The sequence below is a fragment of the Marmota monax genome, unplaced genomic scaffold, assembly GCF_021218885.2.
Source record: "Marmota monax isolate L192 unplaced genomic scaffold, Marmota_monax_Labrador192_F-V1.1 WCK01_AAM20220418_F8-fsc00311, whole genome shotgun sequence".
Lineage (NCBI taxonomy): Eukaryota > Metazoa > Chordata > Mammalia > Rodentia > Sciuridae > Marmota > Marmota monax.
Genome location: NW_026694601.1, coordinates 1,008,972 through 1,031,155, shown reverse-complemented (window position 1 = coordinate 1,031,155; position 22,184 = coordinate 1,008,972). Strand labels below are relative to the sequence as shown.

The following is a 22,184-nucleotide window of genomic DNA, read 5'->3' as shown; positions in this document are numbered from 1 at the left end:
AAGATGCTGAAGGTGCTGGGCCACTTTAAGAACACTGGTCTAGAGTGCTGAAAGGTCACCCAGGCCTCCCAATGAGACGCTCCAACAAGGATTATCCAAGAGCGAAGGATGAAAGATTGAGGAGACAAGAAGAAGAAAGGATGGACCACCTGGTCAAGGCAGGCGGAGGGAGGCAGGGTAGATAGAAGATGCTGAAGCCCTTGGACTACATCTCCCAGGGAGCATCGCGCCAGCTACCGCGCGCCCTCTAGAGGCGGTTGGAGGGGTAGGCGCCGGGGATTGGGGGGATCGCTGGGACCTTTGACAGAGCATCCGCGAGCGCGGCGAGCCGGGGCTGCTGCGAGCTGCAGCGGCACCGCGGAAGCCCAACAGGAACCTAAAGAGGTGGGTCAGTAGGAGCTGCGCCGGCCACTGGTTCCTTTAAGCCTAGTTGCGCTGTCTTCCCGATTTAAGCGGGCGAGCGAGAGTCCGGGATTACGGGCTCAGGGACACAGGACTGCCCCTCTGGGAAGACGCGCTGGGGTGATCGTCGTGTGGCTCCGGTACCTCTTCGTGCAGCAGGTCCTGTCCCCAGTTGGAGAGGGACGTCACGCTCTGTCCGACTCACTCTGGGATTGGAGGGACCAGTGCTGCAGGTGATAGTGTCAGGTGGCCGCCCCCTCCTCTCCGGGCTTGGGGAGGAGGTGATTGGCGCAGGATCCTCGGACTGAGGGCCAGGTGGCTCCCGAAGACTGTGGCCCTGAGAGGCATTCCTAGCCCTTGAAGTGGTGGGACAGGTGCATGGGCGCTCCTGGCCGGGGATCTTGGGGCCCGGGAAGCCTCCCACATCCTCCTTGATGATGCCCGAGGTGTGTGTGTATGAGGAGGGGGGTATTGCCGTGTAGTGTCAGGATCTAAGACCTTGGCCATCCTCGCGTCCACAGAGCTCTGCCCCGCTTCCTGTCCTGTGGTGACCTCGGAAGGGCGCCGGTGCCCGTCTCCAGGGTTAGCTCGTGGTGCCACCGCGCAGTGCACCTGGTGAGCCCAGGAGGACCGTGTGGATGCTTGTGGGTGTCCCGGTAATGCGCAGCCTGTCGTGAGTGCAACAGTAACAACCACCTTTCCCAAATGCCTTTAACAAAATTAGTTTTATGTTCTTATTTTTTAAAACATCAAGTTTGATTCCGAATATCTTAATTTTATTTTGTGGGAGCTCCATTTGCCAGCACGCAAGTTTATATAATAAGCAGTGTACGCTTTCGGGGGCGGGGGGGGGGGGGATTCCGGTGAAGGTGCTCTTCCTTGCCCTCTATCGGATGAATTATGTTGGACTGGTTGACATGCTTATCCATTAGTAACTGCAGTAGCTGGAGGCGAGAGATAAAGTGTTTTTGAGTAGAGTCACAACTCAGCCCTTCAGAACGATTTTTGGTTTCAGCAGATTTTGGTTATCCAGTTTCAAACACTCATTTCAACGTTTAAGATGGGGATGGTGGTGGTGGGGGGATGAATTTGTCAATCCTAATAGCTTACTCTATAGAAAATAGCTTTGCATGATTAACTTTCAAAACAAGCAAGTTGAATATGTAGATCCGAAGCTAAACCTGCATACCGAACTCTGCATATGTTTTAATACTAGTTTTTTTATTGGTGATTTTTAATTGTAGGTGAATACGATATCTTTATTTCATTTATTTTATTTTTCGGTGGTGCTGAGGATCGAACCCAGTGCCTCACACTTGCAAGGCAAGGGCTCTACCACTGAGCTACAACCGCAGCCCCTTAATACTAGTTTTAAGCTGATTAGTTTGGCTGTTCCAGTTAGATAATTTTGTTGTCTGTTAAGAGGCAACACCATATGTCTCTTTCTAATTTTTGTGCTTCTTATTTCTTTTCTTCCATGGGTCATTCTCTCGACAGTGTTGACTTTAAAGGTTAAACAGGACATCTTCTTTGGGCTTAATTTTAGGGGAATGCTTCTCCTGTAAAATCACTAAGTGTGCTCTTATGTTAGTATTTATTCCTAGGTACTAAGAGTTTGAAATTTGGGGATGTGCTTTGGTCTTTTTCCAAATGCTTTTGTATAGCATTCATTGATATGACCATGTAGGCTTCCATCTTAAAATTACTAACATAAGTGATTATGCTGCTAGATTTTTTTTTTTCCTCTAAAATTTTGGGATACTTTGAAGTGCACTTTTGGGTAGTTTGGTAGAGTCAATAATCTAACATTTTATTTAGGGTTTGCTATCTATATTTATAAGCAAGATTGGTATATAGTTTTCTTCCTTCCCCATTTTTGTGAGCTCATAATTAAGGTTTTGCTCTCCTTACTGATTAAGTTGGGAAACTTCCCATCATTTTCTGTGCTCTGGAGCAGAAGAATTATCTGTTCCTTAAAGTTTCACAGAACTTGACTGCAGACTGCCTGGGCTGCTACTTATGTTTTCTTTCTTCTTTTCCTTCTTTTTTCTGTTTTGGGGATTGAACTCAGAGCCTCACCCATGCTAGGCAAGCCCTTTACCACTGTGCTACATCTGCAGCCCTGCTGATGTTTTTTAGGAAGTTGATATCAGTATTTAACTTCCTTTTCATTTTTTTCCATAAACATTGATTTCTCAGGTTTTCTATTTCTTCAAAGTCAATTTAATACTTTCTATTTTTATAGAAAATCCTTAGCATTATTAAAATTTAATATATTTTAACATAATGTATGTACTATTCTAGATTAAGAAAATAAATAAACTCATGTATTTATGAAGTTATCTTTCTTGTTAATATTAATACTTTTTGGTGCTTTTTCTCTCTTTTTATTGGTAAGACTTGCCTAATGATTGCTTATTTTATTAATCCTTTCAAATAACCAGATTTTGGATTTATTGATTAGTCCTATTGATTTTTATTTTTCTATTTCATTGATTTTTATTCTTTATCTTTCTACTTAATTTGAATTTATTTTAAGCTCTGATCTTTTGAATTGAAAGTTTGGATTAATCTTTTTATATATATTTTATTTTTTAGTTGTAGTTGGACACAATATGTTTATTTCATTTATTTATTTTTATGTGGTACTGAAGATCAAACCCAGGGCCTTGCACATGCTAGGTGAGCGCGCTGCTGCTTAGCCACAACCCCAGCCCCTGGATTAATTTTTTTTTTTTTAATTGTTTCAGGGCTGGAGTTGTGGCTCAGTGGTAGAGCTCGTGCCTGGCATGTGTGAGACACTGGATTCAATTCTCAGCACCACATATAAATAAACAAATAAAATAAAGGTCCACTAACAACTAAAATATATGTATACATATAAAAAATTTAAAAAGATTAGTTGCAGATAGACACAATACCTTTATTTTGTTTATTTATTTTTATTTGGTGCTGAGGATCGAACACAGTGCCTCACACATGCCAGGCAAGCGCTCTACCACTGAGCTACAACCTCAGCCCCAAGACATTTTGAGATATTATAAAAACAAAGAATTTATTGTCACTGAAGGAACTTCTAAAGAAGATACTTGAGGGAGAAGGAAAAATGTTTTTGTTTGTTTTTTGTTTTTTAAAGGTTAGATACAAGAAGGAAAGGAACAAATTTTAAAATAATTTTAAGCCAGGTGCGATGGCGCATGCCTGTAATCCTAGCAAAAAATTGTCCATCTACAATTTTTTTTAAAAGTTGTTAATGCTTTTATTTTGTCTGAATTCTTGAATTTTAGCTTCCCCATGTTTTTTCCACTGAATTCAAAGATATACATATATATATATATATATATATATATTTAAAAATATTTTGTAACTGGAAAGTGTTGGGATTTCTATTTTGCCACACTAATGAAAGAAAAATAAAGATTAAAAAAAGAAATCTGGGCTGGGGTTGTGGCTCAGTGGCAGAGCGCTCGCCTAGCAAGTGTGAGGCACTGGGTTCGACATTCAGCACCACAAAAAAATAAAATAAAGGCATTGTGTTCACATAAAACTAAAATATATATATATATATATATATATATATATATATATATATATATATATAAATCAATTTGTAGTCTAATGAACTATCAGTTTTTATAACTATTCCCAGTGCCCTTAAATTGAGTAGAAGTTTAAGTTTATTGGTTATAGTTCATGTTCTCTATCTCCCTAATTTGTTTTTCCTCTATTTAACCTATTAATTATGAGAGTTGTGGTAAAGATTTCCACTGTGATTCTTGTACATGTTTTGTGTTATGCTTCTATTGGCTATGTGCATACTGATGTGTGTTTGTGTGTGTGTGTGTGTGTATACACCATGTATATATTTTGATTCATTCTATTTTTTGTGTATGTAGTACTGGGGATTGAACCTAGATATGCTATACCACTGAACTACACCCCCTACTCTATTTTATATTTTATTTTGAGGCAGAGTCTCATTAAATTGCCCAGGGGTGGTCTCAAACTTGGGATCCTCTTGCCTCAGTCTCCCAAGTTGCTGGGATTATAGGTATATACCACCACATCTAGCTATACATTGTATTTTTGAAGCTGTGTTTTTAAGTGCTTCAAGATTCACAATTTTTATATCTTCTGGTTGAATTCTACTTTTAAAAATTTTTTTAGATGTTTATGGACTTTATTTTATTCATTTATGTTGTTTATTCATTTATTTTCTTCATTTTATGTTGTACTGGGAATCAAACCCAGTGCCTCACACATGCTAGGCAAGTGCTCTAGATACATCTCATTTAATTATTTTGCTTTTAATTCTATTTTTTCTGGTATTAATATTGTTATGTTTTCTTTTTGTTAGCATTTATCTGGCATATTTTTTCACTTATTTATTTTAAATTTTCTGTTTTGTTTGACTTGTTACTCTAGTGATCAACTTCTAGCTACATTTTTTGTTTTACTTATTAATCTTTTATAAAAATTGTAAACTATACGAACACAAAATTTACTATTTGACCATTTTTAAGTGTATAGTTTACTAGTGTCAAGTATATTCATAGTGTTGTTCAGAACATTTCATCTTGCAAAACAGAAACTCTATACCCATTATCTGCTCCTCTAGTTCTAGCAATTACATTTCTACTTTCTATGACCATCTATTTTAGATTATTTTTTTGTGGGGGTGGGTTACTGGGGTTTGAACCCAGGGGCACTTAACCACTGAGCCACATTTTTATATTTTATTTAGAGACAGGGTCTTGCTGAGTTGCTTAGGACCTCACTAAGTTGCTGAGGCTGGCTTTGATACTCCTGCCTCAGCCTCCCAAGCCACTGGGATTATAGGCATATGCCAGAGCACCCAGCTATTTTAGATTCTTAACATAGTACCTCATCAAGGTTCATCTATCTTATACAACATGTAAGAATTTTATTCCTTTTAAGGCTAAATGATATTCCACTTTATGTACACATCACATTTGCTTATTTGTTCGTCTGCCAATGGTGGGTACTGGTGCTGCTTCCAAATTTTAGCTATTGTGGGTAATGCTGCTATGACCATGGATGTACCAATAGCTCTATGAGAACCTGTTTTCTGGATCATAAGCTAATTCAATTTTCAATTTTTTGAAGATTTTTTGCCATAATGTTTTCAACAGAGGCTGCACCATTTTACACTTCCACCAGTGAGATATAGGGTTCTAATTTCTCCATATCCTGTCAACATATGTTATTTTCTGTTTTTTTTTAAATCATCCACTTAATGGGTATAAAATATTACAAAATTTTATCTTTTTTTTTTGTGTGTGTGTGTGTGTGTGGTGCTGGAGATTGATCCCAGAACCTCACCATGCTAGGCAATTGCGCTGCTACACACACCATCTGATTTTTGTTTTTAAAATTTTTTTTCCAGTTGTAGTTGGACACAATACCTTTATTTTTATTTGTTTTTATTTTTATGTAGCACTGAGGATCAAACCCAGTGCCTTGTAGGTGCTAGACGAGAGATCTACCGCTGAGCTACAACCTCAGCCCCTGTTTTGTTCTGTTTTTTTGTTGTTGTTGTTTTGTTTTGTTTTTATTTTTTTTGAGACAGGGTCTTGCTAAGTTGCCTGGGCTGGCCTTGATCTTGAGGTCCTTCTGCCTCATCCTCCCAAGTAGCTGGGATTTGAAGGGTACACCCCCAGGACTGGCTTGAAATCTTTGTCTTTTAATAGGCATCTTTAAACCACTTACATTTATTTTGATTACTGATATTTGGGGGCTTATTCCTGTTGTTTTATTTCATTTTCTATTTCTTACTCCTTGCTAGCCTCCACCCATTATGCAATTTTTGTTGGACTGAGTTTTTCTTGTTCCATTTTATATCTCTCAAGACGTGTAAGTTACATATAGTCTTCCTACTCGGCTGTGGTTAGGTACTCATTTTTTTGGCAATTTTTCATTGAGAAACATATGTGCAAAGGTGTAAAAATTACAAATGTCTAGCTCAATGTATTTTGGTAAACTACATATATATAATCAGCTTTCAGAATAAGAAGAAAACTTTTCCTATGCTCCCAAACCTGCTTTGTTGTGCTCACCATCAAGGATAACCACTATTTTGATGTGCATAGTTCTGTTTTAATTTTGTAGTGCCATGGATTGAACCCAAAGCCTCGTGTATCCTAGGCAGGTACACTACTACTGAGCTACACCCACAGCCCCTCTATTTTGATTTCTAACACAATAGATTAATTTTGCATTTTTCTACTTAACATTAGAATTATACAGTCTGTATTCTTTTGATTCTGACTTCTTTCCACTAACTTTACATTTGTGAGATTTGTCTATATTCTTGAGTGCAGTTGTGGTTAATTTCATTCTTTTTTTTTCTCCTTCCACATTTTTTTATTGGTGCATTAAGTTGTACATAATGATGAGATTTGTCGTTATGTATTCATACATGTATGCAATATAGCAATATAATTAGGGCAGTATCACTCCCCAACACTTCCTCCCTCCCTCCCCTCCTCCCACCATAGTCCTTTTCCTCTACTGATCTCCCTCTGATTTTTTTTTTGCGGGGGTGGGGGGTGGAGGGTGGGGGTGTAAAAGGGGTTGAACTCAGAGGCACTTGATTATTGAACCACATCCCAGCTTTATTTCCTCAGGGTCTCACTGAGTTGCTCAGCACCTTGCTGTCCCTAAGGCTGGCCTTGAATTTGGGATCCTGCTGCCTCAGCCTGCTGTCCTGCTGGGATTATAGGTGTGCGCCACCACACCCGGCCTCCCTTTGATTTTCATGAAGTGATCTCACCATCACCACCTTTCTTTTCCTTTTTTCCTTTGTACCTTCTGCACATGAGAGAAACATAACTACTCTTGACCTTCTGAGTTTGGCTTATTTCATTTTTGATTAATTTCATTCTTATTATTATATCCATCCTATTGTGTATATATTCATAATGTATGTATCCATTGGCATTTGGGTTGTTTGCAGTTTGGGACTTTATGTAATGTGCTGTCGTGAACATTCTAGCATTTATCTTTTGTTGAATGAATGTATATGTTTCTGTGAGTTTATAGCCAGGAGTGCAATTTCATCATATAGAGGGTGCATATATTTTTATATATATATACCATTATTTTACTTATTTATTTTTATGTGGTGCTGAGGATCAAACCCAGGACCTCGCATGTGCTAGGCGGGAGCTCTATGGCTGAGCCACAACCCCAGCCCTAGAGTGTGCATATCTTTTGTAGATAGCATTCGTAGATACTGCCAGTGACTTACAGTACTCAGCATGTCGTTGTGTTCATGGCCATAATTTTATTTGTTGTTTAATTATTTTTATTTTAAGTGATACTGGAGATTAAACTCAGGAACACTCTACCACTGAGCTACATTCCCACCCTTTTTTATTCTTAGACAGGGTGTCACTAAATTGCCCAGTCTGGCCTTGAACTTGTGATCTTCCTGCTTCAGCTTCCGAGTTGCTGGGATTATAGGTATGAGCCACTACACCCAGCTTTCATGGCCATAATTTATTACAGTGAAAGGATACAAAGCAAAATCAGCAAAAGGAAAAGGTTTATTACGGGGTCCACATCTAAAAGAAACCAGGCACAAGCTTCCAAGAGTCCTTTCCCAGTGCAGTCACACAAATGTGCTTAATTTTCCTAGCAATGAGCTGTGATAACACATGAAATGTTGCCAACTAGAGAAGGTCCCTAGAGAGTCAAAGCTCAGGGTTTTTACTGAGAGCTGATCACACAGGACCCCCTTTGCCTAGCATATTCCAGACTCCCAGAAAGAAAGCAGGTGTTCAGCATAAACTGGAGTGTTTGCACAAATAGTTTAGGCACAATGAGTCACTCTGACCCCTTAGGATAGTGGGAACCCCAAGTTTCCAAATGCCTGTCAAGTTGGGTCAACTTCGGGTTCGTTAGGAATAGCAGCAATCTCAGACCTGCTATGTTTATGTTTTCCTTCAAAAGTTCCCTCCTATTTTTCTCAAAAAAAGATGGACACTGTACCCAGAAATGACTTCTCCCAGCCAGATAAGTATCTTTTGCCCTCTCACAAGGAGAGAACAGCATTTATGTGAGTATTACAAAACAAACTGGGGTGGCATATGTTCAGCCTCGCATGCCTGATGCCTCAGGTTTGCTAGCATCATGGAAATACAAAACAAACAAAATAAACAAACTGTGGTCAAAGAACCATTTCCTGACTTTGGAAGCTATCAAAGCATGGCACTGCTAAATAGACTTGAAGGTATAATCATGAAATAGCATAAAGGAAACACTCAAACATTTAAATTTATTTTTCCCCTCAATTGACTTCAACATGAACATCATCTAACATAGCCATTCCCAACTTCGTTTACATCCTTTCCATAGAGCCATCCTGATTGCAACCCACTACCGTTGAACCACGATGCAAAGAAAAGACCATTGACTCCAATTTAAACCAAATTAAAGCAAGCTTATGTTGTGTACACAAGAGAGAGCTGGTCAGCAGCTGTCTCACCCAGAAAAACAGGGCCAGAGAACAGCAGCTGATCTGATTACAGGGAAGTTTTTATGGCACAAAAAGTGGGGTATCTTGGGAGCTTATAGCTAACTGTGTTCTAGCAAGCGTAATACAAGGGCAGACAGCAGCTTTAGGATCTGCATTGTTTAACATCTCAAGATAGGAAGCAAACTCAGATTCCAACCTCAAAGTTAATGAGGAGTAGCTGGGATTTCAGGGAGGGCTGTCATCTGGTCAAGGAAAGCTGGGCACGGATAAGTTCAAAGCACAAACAGGAATCCCAAGCAAGTTTTTAAAACATCAAATTATGGTCAGGCCAAATTGAAATTTTAGTATTTTACAGTAAAACAGAAATGAACCTTTCGTGATTTTGTGACGAGATGGCTCCCAATCTTAAAATGGAATTAGGCTGCGTTCATCACCTACACCACTACCATCCCTGTAATTACTATTCCCCCAAACTCCGTCCAGGGGTCACATGACATTTCGTCACTAACTTCCCCTTCTGTGGTTGCATTACAGTTTTTATCACTTAACTTCTTGTTTGTATGAATTTGACCTCCCGCCAGATTGAGGATTCCTTGAGGTCTGAATAGCAAGTCATACTTAGTTATACATCCTGTGTCTCCTTGGAAGGATGACATGCTTATAGTTGGTGCCTATTATCGAAAGAACAGCTAAAAGGGAGAAAGCAGTCTCTTCTCCCATTATATATCCCCCTGATTAATATGTAAATGAATTTTGTTCTGTGCCAAGGATGATGATACAAAGCACCGAGCTGAAATGAACTGCTTGAGTTGTCTGAGTTCTGTCTGCAGTGGATGGCATAATGAAAGGTTTTCCTTTGAAAGACTTTTTGAGGTCATTGAACCTGACCGTGGGCTTCCATTGTCAAATCATCTTTTCTGCCTTACTCTGTGGGCTGTTTCTGGTTGTAGACCTGTTTCCTCCCTTTTCCCAGGCATTGGGGGGGGGGGCTGAGTTAGTTATATTCTCATTCTTTACTCTTTTGTCATCACAGGTCCGTGCAAGCCCCTCTCTTGCTTTGCTTAGTCCTGAATTTGTTGGTTCACGTGCCCTTTCATTCTGTGTGCTCCACTATGCTCCACTCTGATTTCCTTCCCCTCATAGCCAACTATTCTGATGTGTTTCCTAGGTATGCTTTCATTGTATGTATACTGTATTGTATGCATGTAATTTTAGTGTCATGTTATGGCCTTTTTTCTAAGTGGCATCACTCACCATCATGTTTATCATCACTCACGGTCCATCCCTGTTGCTTTGTGGCTCCCTGGTCTTCATACCTGCCACATTTTGCCTTTCTGCTCTCCTATGGATGGTACCCAGATTTATTCCTACCCCCAGACACCACGAGAAATGTTGAATGAAACTCAAACATGTCTCCTTATGGGCTTGTGTGAGAGTCTCTTTGAGATTTAGATCTAGGAGTGGCCTTGCCTGGTCGTAGTGTGTGCCTAAACAATTGGCCCTTCATATCTCTGGGTTTCGTGTTTACAAATTCAACCAATCATGGATGGAAACTATTTTTAAAATTTACATCTATATTGAACACGTGTAGGCTTTTGTTCCTTGTGATTATTCCCTAAGCAATACAGTATAACAATTATTTGCATAGCATTTTACATTGTATTGGGAATTACAAGTAATCTTGAGAAAATTCAAAGTACACAGGAGGATATGGGAAGGGCCTGTGCAAATACAACACCACTTTTTGTAAGGGACATAAGCATCTGAAGATTTTGGTATCTGAGGGGCATCCTGGAACCTATGCCCTGTGGATACTACATGTTCTCCAGAGTAACTGTACCATCCTACATTCCCCCAGCAGCACACTAGGATTTATTTTTTCTTCCTTCTTTTGTAGCTTAGGTGCAAGGTTATACACAGTTTGAGTAACTCTTGTCTGAAACGCTTGGGGATTTTGGAATATTTGCTTAAACACAAGAGATCTAGAGGGGACCCAAGTCTAAACAAAAAATTCATTCATGTTTTGTATACACCTTACACACATAGCCTGAGATAATTTATACAGTATTTTTGGTGCACCTGTGTGTGACTGCCACTGTCACATATGAGATCAGGTGTGAAGTTTTCTCCTTGTGGCATCATATTGGCATTCAAGAAATTTTTGATTTAGGAACATTTCAGATCTTGGATTTTTGGACTTAGGGGTGGGTGCTCAAACCATATAACAGTCTGCTGATAAATACTTAGTAAGGACCAATTGTGTATTAGGTGCTGAGATTATTGTGAGGAATAGGATGCAAATTCTGTCTATTAAGTTAATGTTTGGGTGGGGAGACAGATGAGTGGGCAGGCAGTTACCAGAAAGGATGACGAGGGTTGAGCACAAAATTGGGCAGCAGGAGTAGGAAGGGGGCATGTCAGATAAGATTTCTTAGAAGGTGATATCTAAATAAAGTGAGCAGAGGAGTTAGCCAGGATAAAGCAAAGAGGCAAAGGCCTTTTTTTTTTTTTTTTTGATACTTCATCTGCAAAAATCTATGAGGTGACAGTTTAGCCCAATAAAACTGGAAAGTGGAGATCATGGTTTTGTGGTATTAAGGAAAGGGAGAATTGGGGTAGATTGAGAGTTGGAGCAGTAAGCAACCCAAAAGTAGGAAGCAGGAATGACATCAGAGACAGGGGGAAAAAATTCTGACATAGAATCAGGAATGCTGATAATCAAAGGTTGATGAAGACGAGTCCCATGCTAGTTAAATGTGCCAGAACATAAGAAAACATGAGAGCACGCCAACTCACTTTATGAGGCTAAAACAACCCAGGTAGAGAACAGTAGAAGCCCATAAAAATAAACTACAGACCAAGTTCACGTATGGTATGTGTGTAAATATCCTAAATATAAGCACAAAATGAGTCCAGCAGACCATTAGAAGAGTAATAAATTTTGACCAAATAGATTTTAGTCTAGAAATTTCCTGAATGTTCCGATAATTGGATGTATGTTCATCTAATACATTAAACAAATAAAAGGGAAAAGCTATATAATCATCTTTGGAGAGTGCGGATAAATGCTCCAATAATGGGGCTGGGGTTGTGGCTCAGCGGTAGAGCGCTTGCCTCACAAGTGCGAGACCCTGGGTTTGATCCTCAGCACCACATACAAAAACAAATAAATAAATAAACAACTGAAAAAAAAAAAAACCCTTATACTTAAAAAAAAAATGCTCGAATGAATTTGACTTTGAATTTCATCATTCCCCGAGAAGCTTTCCTGCAGTGTGCTTCTCTATGTGCAGTTTTCCTGCCCAGTTGGTTTTCTCACCTTTTACTTTCTCTGGTGAATTTTTGCTCATTATTTCTATAACGTTTCATCATGTCCTTTGTTTTTTGTTTATTCAGTGTGGAATGAATTATTCTCTCTTCTCTAGTAGTGCCTCTGTTCTTGCATTTCTGTTGTCTATTTTTCTCTTCTCTGTTTCTTCTGTTCTAATTTTTAATATTTACTTCCTTTCTTCTGGTAGAGAGGAGAGGTGCAACTTGGAACTTTTCAAAGTCATTGTTTACCACTTCAGTGGGAACACTAGGGAACACCTAGGATTATTGGGAGCCAATAGAAGCTATATCTTTTTTTTTAATATTTATTTTTTAGTTTTTTGGTGGACACAGTATCTTTATTTTACTTTATATGGTGCTGAGGATCTAACCCAGTGCCTCATGAATGCTAGAGGAGCACTCTACCACTGAGCCAAAACCCCAGCCCCGAAGCTATATCTTTTTTGAAGTGACTTTGTCTGTTATTAATAGATTCCGCCACTCCTGTTCTCTTTTCTATTCTTTTTTTTTCTTTTTTCTTTTTGGTAGCAAGATTGAACCCAGGGCGCTTAACTAGTGAGCAATACATTTTATCCGAAGACAAGGTCTCTTGAAGTTGCTTTAGGACCTTGCTAAGTTGCTGAGGCTGGCTTTGAACTTGCAATCCTCCTGCCTCAGCCTTCCAAGCTGCTGGGTTTACAGGTGTGTGCCACCATGCTCCTGTTTTCTTTCTTACTGTTTTTTTTTTAATTTTTGGTTGTAAATGGATACATTGTCTTTTTATGTCATTATTTTTATGTGGTACTGAGGATTGAACCCAGTGCCTCAAACATGTGAGGCAAGCACTCTACCACTGAGCTACAGCCCCAGCCCTCCTATTTTCTTTTCATTGAAGTTCACATGACATACTGGTGCCATCTTTTAATTTCAACCATAAGTCATTTATATCATAACTGTTGATAGGTTAGAGCTTAAACCTGACATTTGCTTACTTGTTTTTTTGTTAATAGTTTGTTCTGTTTTCCTTTTTTTTTTTTTTTTTTTTTTGAGAGAGAGAGAGAGAGAGAGAGAGAGATAGTTTTTTAATTTTTTTTTTTTTTAGTTTTCAGTGGACACAACATCTTTATTCTTTTATTTTTATTTTTCTGTTTTCTTTTTTCTGTCTTCCTATGGATTTTTTTGAATATTTTTAGAATTCCATTTGGATTTTTCTGAAGTCTTTTTCTTCCTATCTCTTTGCATAATGTTATTAGTGGTTGCTCTAATTATTACTTTATATAACTTTTCAAAATCTGCAGGCATCAGTGTTTTACCACTTCAGTGAAGTGTAGAAACTTTATCTTTCTTTACTTTCCCTATTTATGAGTTTCTACATACTTTTAGGATCACAGTTATAATTTTTGCTTCATCCATTAAAGCTAATTTAGAAATCTTAAGATAGAAATTTCATTGTAAATACATACTTTTTTTTTTAACATGTTATTTCTTCTGTTCTCATGTTTTTAAATTCTCTCTTTCCTAATTTTCTTTCTGTTGAGGGCACTTTCTTTTGTGATTCTTTTACAATTTGGAGGGTGTTTGGTTATTATATTTTTCAATTCTAAAATTCCATCAAAATATGTGTCTTTTACTTCTTTACTATCACATTCATAATTGTTTTAAAGATGATGGCTTTTTAAAAATCACTATCAGATAATTCTGACATCTGTATTATCTCAGATGTTGGTGATCTTTTCTCAATTGAATGACACTATACCAACAGGAAGAGGAAGGGCTGCCTTCACCCTGCTGGGCAGGAGTATGCTATGGTTTGAATGTGCTCATCAAAACTCACTTTGCAGCCAGGCATGGTGGTATACGCCTCTAATCCCAGCAGCTCAGGAGGCCGAGGCAGGAGGAACGCAAGTTCAAAGCCAGTCTCAGCAATTTAGCGAGGCCCTAAGCAACTTAGTGAGACCCTATCTCAAAATATAAAAGGGGCTGGGTATGTGGCTCAGTGGTTAAGTACTCCTGGGTTCAATCCTTGGTACCAAAACCAAACAAAAGAGACCAGGCAAAAACTCACTTTGCAATTTAATTCGTATCATGAAGTATTAAGAAGCGGAACCAGCTGGATGCAGTGACACATGCCTGTAATCCCAGTGGCTCAAGAGGCTGAGACAGGAGGATAGCAAGTTTGAGGCCAGTCTCAGCAATTTAGCAAGGCCCTAAGCAACTTAGTGAGACCATGTTTCAAAATAAAAAATAAAAAGGGCTGAGGGTGTAGCTCAATTGTAAAGTACCTCTGGGTTAAAACCCCAATATTAAAAAAAAAAAAAAAAAGGTGGGACCAGGTGGTAAAATTAATAAATGTGTTTGGGTCATACAGACTCTACTTGGATTAGAGCATTAATGGGTTATAACTGGAGTGACTTTATTAGAAAAACAAGCCTCTCTGGCCTGCATACTCTGTCTCATTGTGGGATATCTTCTGCTGTGTTAGGACCCAGCAGGAAGGCTCTCACCAGAAGCTGAACAGATGCTGGTATTAGGCTCTTGAACTTCCAGAACTGAGATAAATGAACCTCTTTTCTTTGTAAAGTACCCAGCCTCAGGTATTTTATTACAGCAACAACAACAAAACCAGACTATACAGACTGGAAGTATCAATTCCACTGATGCTGCTGGGAAGATGGTGGTGGAGTGGGTTCATTCTTGCCAGCTTTTCCTGACATTGTCCTAGTGAGGCACTAGGTGCCTTGTATGTCTTCATGAAGGTGGAAGCCTGGGCTCCCTATTCTCCTGTTAGAATGGGGGTAGGGTAAGGCCTAGTTGTTTTTTTTTTTTTTTTTTTTTTGTGTGTGTGTGTGTGTGTTACTGGGCTGGAGTAGAGCAGTGTGGCCTAAATATTTTCCATCTTACTAGAATGCCCCTTTCCTGGACCTTTGGCCTGAGAAGGCTTTTCTTAAAGTTCTTTACATCTGTGTCTTTCAGTGTTTCCAAATCACTTGCTTTTTCAGCTCCATGTTTGGGGTAACGAGGCAATAAGAAAATTTATTGACTCATCACTGGGGTGTTCCTTGGGCTGTAGGTTCCCTAGACAGACAGCCTGCCTTCTTCTCCCCACCTTTCAGAATCTGTTTATATTTGTTCTATCTCTGATGTCCAGCATTTTTAACTGTACTTAAGGAGTAGAATAAGGAAAACCATCTCCACCTTACTGGTAGCCCAAGTCCACGCCATGTTTTTGTGAAACGGTTTTATTTAAGAGGCCAGGCAAGCAGTAAACTGTCCCATGTTCTGAATTTGTGTAAGTCTTTCACGAAACTCATGATGAGTTTCAAAGGAATAGCGTTGACAAGCAGGCTACACAGGTGATGCTGCATATCTCCTACGTCTCATGAGGAGGCGCGTGATGTCAGGTTGCACAGCTGGTGGGGATGGCAAGCTTGGTTGCATCTTCCTTTTTGAAATTAATAAATTATCTGTGGGGTGAAACTTTGATATCAAGTGAGCATGCTTTTCCCCCAACCACTTTCTACTCAACTTTTGACACATCTTGATCAATATATTAGGGTTACAAAATGGTAATTTCCTAATTCTATTATTTTTCTTTACATTAGTTAACTCGTATTCTTTAGAGAAGAACTTTATTCCCCCATCCTTTAATTCCTTTTTTTAGTATCAATGTGTGTTTAAATGATATTTAATAATTTATAGTCATTTATATAAATATAAATATTAATATTAATATACTTTGTGGTAGGGGCAGTATAGGGATGGAACCCAGTACCTTGTACATTCCTTACTCTATCACTGAGCTTCCTCCTTAGCCTGATTCGAGTGTTTTCCTAATGTTCTGACTGAGTGGAGAATAGTCAAGTTGCGTGGATATGTTGGTAGGCTGTGGGCAAATTATTAAGTGTTTCAGAACTTGTTTCTCTTGTTGAATGGAAAGCATTTTATTGGCTTCAGCATATTAAAAACGGCTATTATAAGGCATGAGACTGTTCTTTCCAGTGGATTAAATAAGGTAATGGTGGGGATTCAGTGTAAATGCTTGTTGAAAGTGACTCTCAAAGGTTTATGGTTCACCCTAGAAGTGAGTGGTATAAAACTGGTGTGCTGAGCCTTTGGATAGGAGACCTGTGCTTTTTCTTTTACTGAATGACTCTCCTACTGTATTACTATATGCCTTTGAAGTCAGTCAATGGCTCAATTTCTTTTCCTTATCTTCACCCAGAAGAGTATGACAGGATTCTAAACAAATTGAATTCAGATGAAAACATCACACAGTGATATATACAGGAATTGAACATTATATGGTACCCCATTCATAGGTACAATTTTATGTATCCGTTAAAATAAAAAATTTTAAAAGGGGAAATGAGAAAAACATAGAATCTTTTTATATGTAGTCATTAAATTAAAGATGAATATAAGCATAGAACTTAGTCATTAAAAGGAGCTACCAAGGAAGCCTCGTGTCAGGTCCTAGGTTTGCTTTTACTTGAGGGAGTGGTAGTATAGCATTTTAATAACAGTTCCAAGTGAAATAATAAAAGGACTATAAAGTTATAGCTTTTTTTTTTTTTTCAATTTGCTCGGAGAAGGTTTAGGCAGAGGACACGGGAAAGTAGATTTATTTATAACCTGCATTTGAGTGAATAAATAGAACTTAAAAGGAATGATTAAAATATTAACCATTACATTTAACAAGTAAAATGTGTATAAATATAAAAAGACACTATTTAAAGAAATATTTTTGGTCTCTAAATGTGATGTCTTCTTTCAAAAAGTAATTCTTAGCCAGGGGTGGTGGACTGCACCTGTAGTCCCAGCTACTCAGGAGATTGAGGCAAGAGGATGGCTTGAGCCCACAAGTTCAAGACTAGCTTGGGCAGCATAGTGAAATTTCATCTCAAAAGAAAAGAAGAGGGACTGGGGCTGTGGCTCAGTGGCAGAGCACTTGCATAGCATGTGTGAGACACTGGGTTTGATCCTTAGCACTGCATAAAACTAAACCAATAAAATAAAGGCATGCTGTCCATCTACAACTACAAAAAAATAAAAACGTAATAAAGAAAAGCAGAAAAAAGAAAAAAAGTAATAATTCCTGCTTGTGGTAAAAGTTGCAGATAATGTAGATGCTTGACATAGTGAAAATTCCCAATTTTCCTCCAACTGTTTTGTTTCTAGTCTTTCAGATCTTTTCTGTGCATACAGTAAATTTTTTTTCCTAGAAATTTGCTCATACTAACCTAATCATACTATCGCTGCTACACATATTTTTTTAATAGTTATAGATGATGGACAGCATGCCTTTCTTTGTGTAGTTTTTTTTAATGTGGTGCTTAGAACCCAGTGCCTCACACATGCTAGGCAAGCGCTCTGCCACTGAGCTATAGCCCCAGCCCATTCAACACATATTTTTATGTCTGTATGTGGACAATCTATAAAACTCCTTTTTTTAAAAAAAAAAAAATGAGATTTTTCTATGTTGCTCTGGCTGGCCCTGAACTCCTGGGCTCAAGTGATCCTTCTGCCTTCAATTAATTCAATAAAATTATTTTGAAGGGAAGTCATGTTGGAAGATTTTAGTAGTATCTTAACAGTGATTTACTTTAGATAATTCTTTGGGGCCTAATTCATTGTTAGAATATGCATCCACTTACCTGCTTTGAATTGATTTTGCTAACAGAAGTCAGCATTCTCTGTTGGTCACTCTACAGTATTTTACCCCAGCTCCCCAATGACACAAGGAATGAACTTGCTGATAAAGTTGGCAGAGGAAATCAGGATGATTTATTTATTTTTGGTCTATAATATATTGACATTAAATGGCCCCATTTAGGTTACATTTGATAGCTTCATCCTCCTTTAGCTAAATAAGCTGGCTATGGATATTCTTCAAGAAAAAAAAATTGTTACAAATTTTTAGACTAATGTATGCATGAGCTGGTAAAGAAGAATGTCTTAGCTACAATTTCAGACTAATACAAGCACATTTTTGTTATTATGATCTTGCAAGTTTGCTAACTGCTTCACTGAAAATAGTGTACATGGAAAAACCTAGTACAGTATATCCCCAAAAAACATTTGGCTATTTCTTCAAGTTACTTATTTAAATTTGGTCTTGAGCTTGTCATATTATTTCTTTTAAATTGTTATATTTATGTAAATATTTATTTTAGTGCTTTTTTTCTTCCTTTGGAATTTTTATTCATTTATTTATTTTTATTCAAATGTGTTTTAATGTTTTTTATATATCTTTATTTTATTTTTTATGTGGTGCTGAGGATCGAACCCAGGGCCTCTCACGTGCTAGGCGAGCGCTCTACCGCTGAGCCACAATCCCAGCCCTTTATTCATTTAATGAAATGAAAACTTATTGATTACCTGCTTTCTCTAGACAATTTCCTGCGTACCGACATGCAGTGGGGAACAAAATAGACAAGAACGCTGTTCTCATTGAATTTATAATTAGTGGGGGAGTTAGGCAATAAATAAGAAAATCTCAGGTTGTGATCAGTTCTTTTTTTAATATTTAGTTTGTAGTCACAGGTGGACATAATATCTTTATTTCATTTTTTTTAATGTGATGAGGTTCGAACCCAGTGCCTCACATGTGCTAGGCAAGCACTCTACCACTGAGCCACAACCCCAGCCCCAGGTTGTGATCAGTTATAAGGAAAAATAAATAAATAAAGCAGGGTGATAGTGGATCACCTTGGGGGCAACATCTAGTAGGAGGTTGATACAGTTAATAATTAATATTAGTTACTATTTATTGGAAAGACATTGTGGCAAATGGGAAGCGTGCACCTTAGAGTTAGGTAAGATTCTGTATAAATCTCAAGTATCTATATGCAAACTGTGTGGACTTGAGTAAATTACCTTGCTCCCCAGTTTCCTCAACAGCTCAGAAGGAGAAAAATATCCCTATTCCATAGTGGCTTATGTGGAATTAAATATGATAAGGAAAAGCACCTAGAAAAGGGACCTATAATAGAAAAGCCTAGAAAAGTATGTGACTTATAAACAGTAACTAAAATATTACTAACTTAATTTGCTTTGTTCATTAAAATTTTTCAAATAAGAAATATCCCCATAATTTCTATAGTTTTAATATCATGAGTTAGTAAGATGGTATGTTTCAAAGAAAGCTTTAAACATTCACACGTGCTCATTGTCACCATGGTAACTGCTAAAATAGGGAATTGCTGGCATCAGCATATTCATTTCCAGGAATTGTCGTCGTTTAATGTTCACCTGCTGTTTGACCAAATTTTGTTGAGGTCATACCTAATAGAAAGGGAACTAGATTGATTAGGCATTGAATAAGAACAACTTTGAATAGACCCAAAAGGTAATAACATCAGTGGATATACTGTTTCATTTGTTTCACACTGAAGAGAAACTAAAATTCAAGGATATTTAGTACCTTACCCAAACCAGGGAACCAGGCTGAGATCCTGCTAGACCTCAAACTGGGAGCAGGAACAGCCCCAAGATACCAAGTCTATTGGGGCTGCTGATGGAGATTTCCACTGAGGAGATTCTGAGACCAAGCAGAAGTCATCACTTCTTAGATAAGCAGCCCAATGAAGTGGCATTCCAGGAAGGAGCAGGGACTGTAGGGAGGGTAGAGATTGGGGTAGCAAGTCAGCCACCGTACTGAAACCTAGTATAGGCCAGAGAGATGAAACAGGGGTCTGCATCCAGCATAAGGGAAGAAAGGAAGGTGTAGGTAACAATTAAACTGATTTCTCACCTATCCATTTGCTCTAGAGACAGAACCATGCTAAATAGCACTGATTCTTTCTTCTTTTTCCTTTCTCTCAATAAAGAGGTGTTCCTCCCTGGGTCTCAAGTTGATGGATGAAGGATTCTGCAGAGACCTTTGTCAATTATCCCCTTATTGTTCATATTTTAATTTCTCCTTCTACCTAAAAACACACTCATATGCCTCTTACCATTAAAAATAACTGAACCATCAACCTCTATTCTGCCTGTAACTGTTGACTTCCTTTCAGGGCTCAGTTTTTAGGAGAGGCTGACTCCATTTCCTTTACCTTTAGTTTCCTACTTAATTCTATAATCTTGCTGAATTCTTAGTTGTGACCTCCTTACCTTGCTGTGTTCTTGGGACCTTGCTGTGTTCTTGGGGAAGGCAACTGTTGAACCTTTCCAGTGGTATGTCTTGGGCATTTCAAATTCAGCATGAATTTGAACATGAATTCAACTCCACTTCCATAATGTGATGCTTCTAAAATGTTTCCACAAATGCTCTGATACTTTTCCTTTTAAGAGGTGGAGCTTAATGTCCCTCCCCTTGGCCATGGACCAGACTCAGCATCTTCCTTCCAGCTAGTGGAATAAGACAGAAGTGATGGCATGAAGGGACTAGGCCATTAAAGATGTTGTGACTGGCTTCTTTCTGATCTCCTCTCTTTTGGGTCACTTGCTCTTGGGAAGCCAAACGCCATGTTGGTAGGATATTCTAACAGTGCTATAGAGAGGTTCACTTGGCAAGGAACTAAGATGGGCCACCAATAACCAGCTGTACCTTACCAGGCATGTGAGTGAACTTGGAAGTGTATCTTCCAGCTCCAGCTGAGCCTTCCTATGCTGGGGTCCCTGCTAGCATCCTGACAAGAAATCCTGAGCTTGAGCCAGCCGGCTAAGCCTCCTCCAGACTCTGGACCCACAGAAACACTGAGACAGCACATTTGTTGCTTTAAGCTGCCAATAATTGTGGGTGATTTGTTACACAGCAATAAATAGTTAACCAACATACACAGCAAACCTATTTTCCCAGTCTCAGCAAACTGAATCCAAACTAGGAAATTCCTTTTTTCTTCCCTAAATCCAACCTGTGACCAAATCCTGTTATTTCCAAGAAATGTATTGGTTTAGACTGTTCTTATTTTCACTGTCACTCTCTTCGATCGTTATTTCTCATCTAGACTGTTTAAATTGTCTCCAGTTTTATTCCCTTATAATCTGTCCCCCGACTACAAACAGCTGTCATTCTAAAATGTGAACTTGATCATCTCTATTCTTTGGTTAAATTGTTTTTACTGGCTAGAGGTAACCTCACCTTAGCAGGGCAGGTGAAGTCACCCGAGGTTTGAGACTGGCTTTGCTTTCCAGTTCCGCCTCTCATGCCTCATGCAGTAGGAAGTGTAGCCATCAGAAATGGCTGATGATTGCCATGGCTCTTCCTGTTTCTGTGATTTAGTGTGTGAAGTCCTCTCTGCTTTTTGGCAGGCGTTCACCAACTCTCCAACTTTATCTACAGAAAGTGAGACATCCCTCCCCTCTTCTTCCCTAAACCCCAGCAGATACTTCTGTAATTGCTGTGATCACATCACTGTAATTAATTGTTTCTCAATGTCTGACTCACAATTAGACTAGGAATCCCACTAGATTAAGAACTGAGCTTTATTCATGGTAGTGGTGCTTCTCTGAACTTAAAAAAATTGTTCATATTATCTATTTTTGCTATACTGGGGGATGGAACCCAGGGCCTCACACATGCTAGGCAAGCACTCTATCATTGACATCTTCAAACCCCTCCCCTTTAAAAAAAATAAAAAAGTCCTATTAAAAAAAAATCCTACTACTTTTACTTTTAAATGTATCAAATATTTCTGAATATATAAAAGGACTAGATATTCCACATAAGAACCTGTCCACTCTGCACACAGCACTGGTAAATAAAATTGCATAGTTAGCAATGGTTATAATCTGAGGTACCTTGTAATATGACCATTTTGTTCTTGAACCTTTCCCTCCTCACTTCCTTCTCTTGACTTTCAATCCAGTGGACAAGCACAGACATATGTAACACTTAGAGATGGTTGAATAAATTCCTACCCAGAAGTCTTTTACAGATGACAAGTTTTCCTATGAATTTCAACACAAAATGTACCAAGGTACCAACTTTTGCTAACTACTTGGTCATATTAGCAACCTCTTTAACATCTAG

General features: G+C 38.5%; 1 protein-coding gene across 3 annotated transcripts in view; it reads left to right on the top strand.

The window, feature by feature from the left end:
* Nucleotides 1-278: 278 nt before the first annotated feature.
* Specc1 (sperm antigen with calponin homology and coiled-coil domains 1) overlaps nucleotides 279-22,184 on the top strand; it is a 287,982-nt gene continuing 266,076 nt past the window's right edge. The window contains exon 1 of one of the 3 annotated variants that reach the window (XM_058572014.1): nucleotides 279-384. The gene's annotated coding sequence lies outside the window, so the exon portion shown is untranslated. The remainder of the gene's footprint in view (nucleotides 385-22,184) is intronic. The other 2 variants (XM_058572018.1, XM_058572013.1) reach the window with 2 other exon arrangements.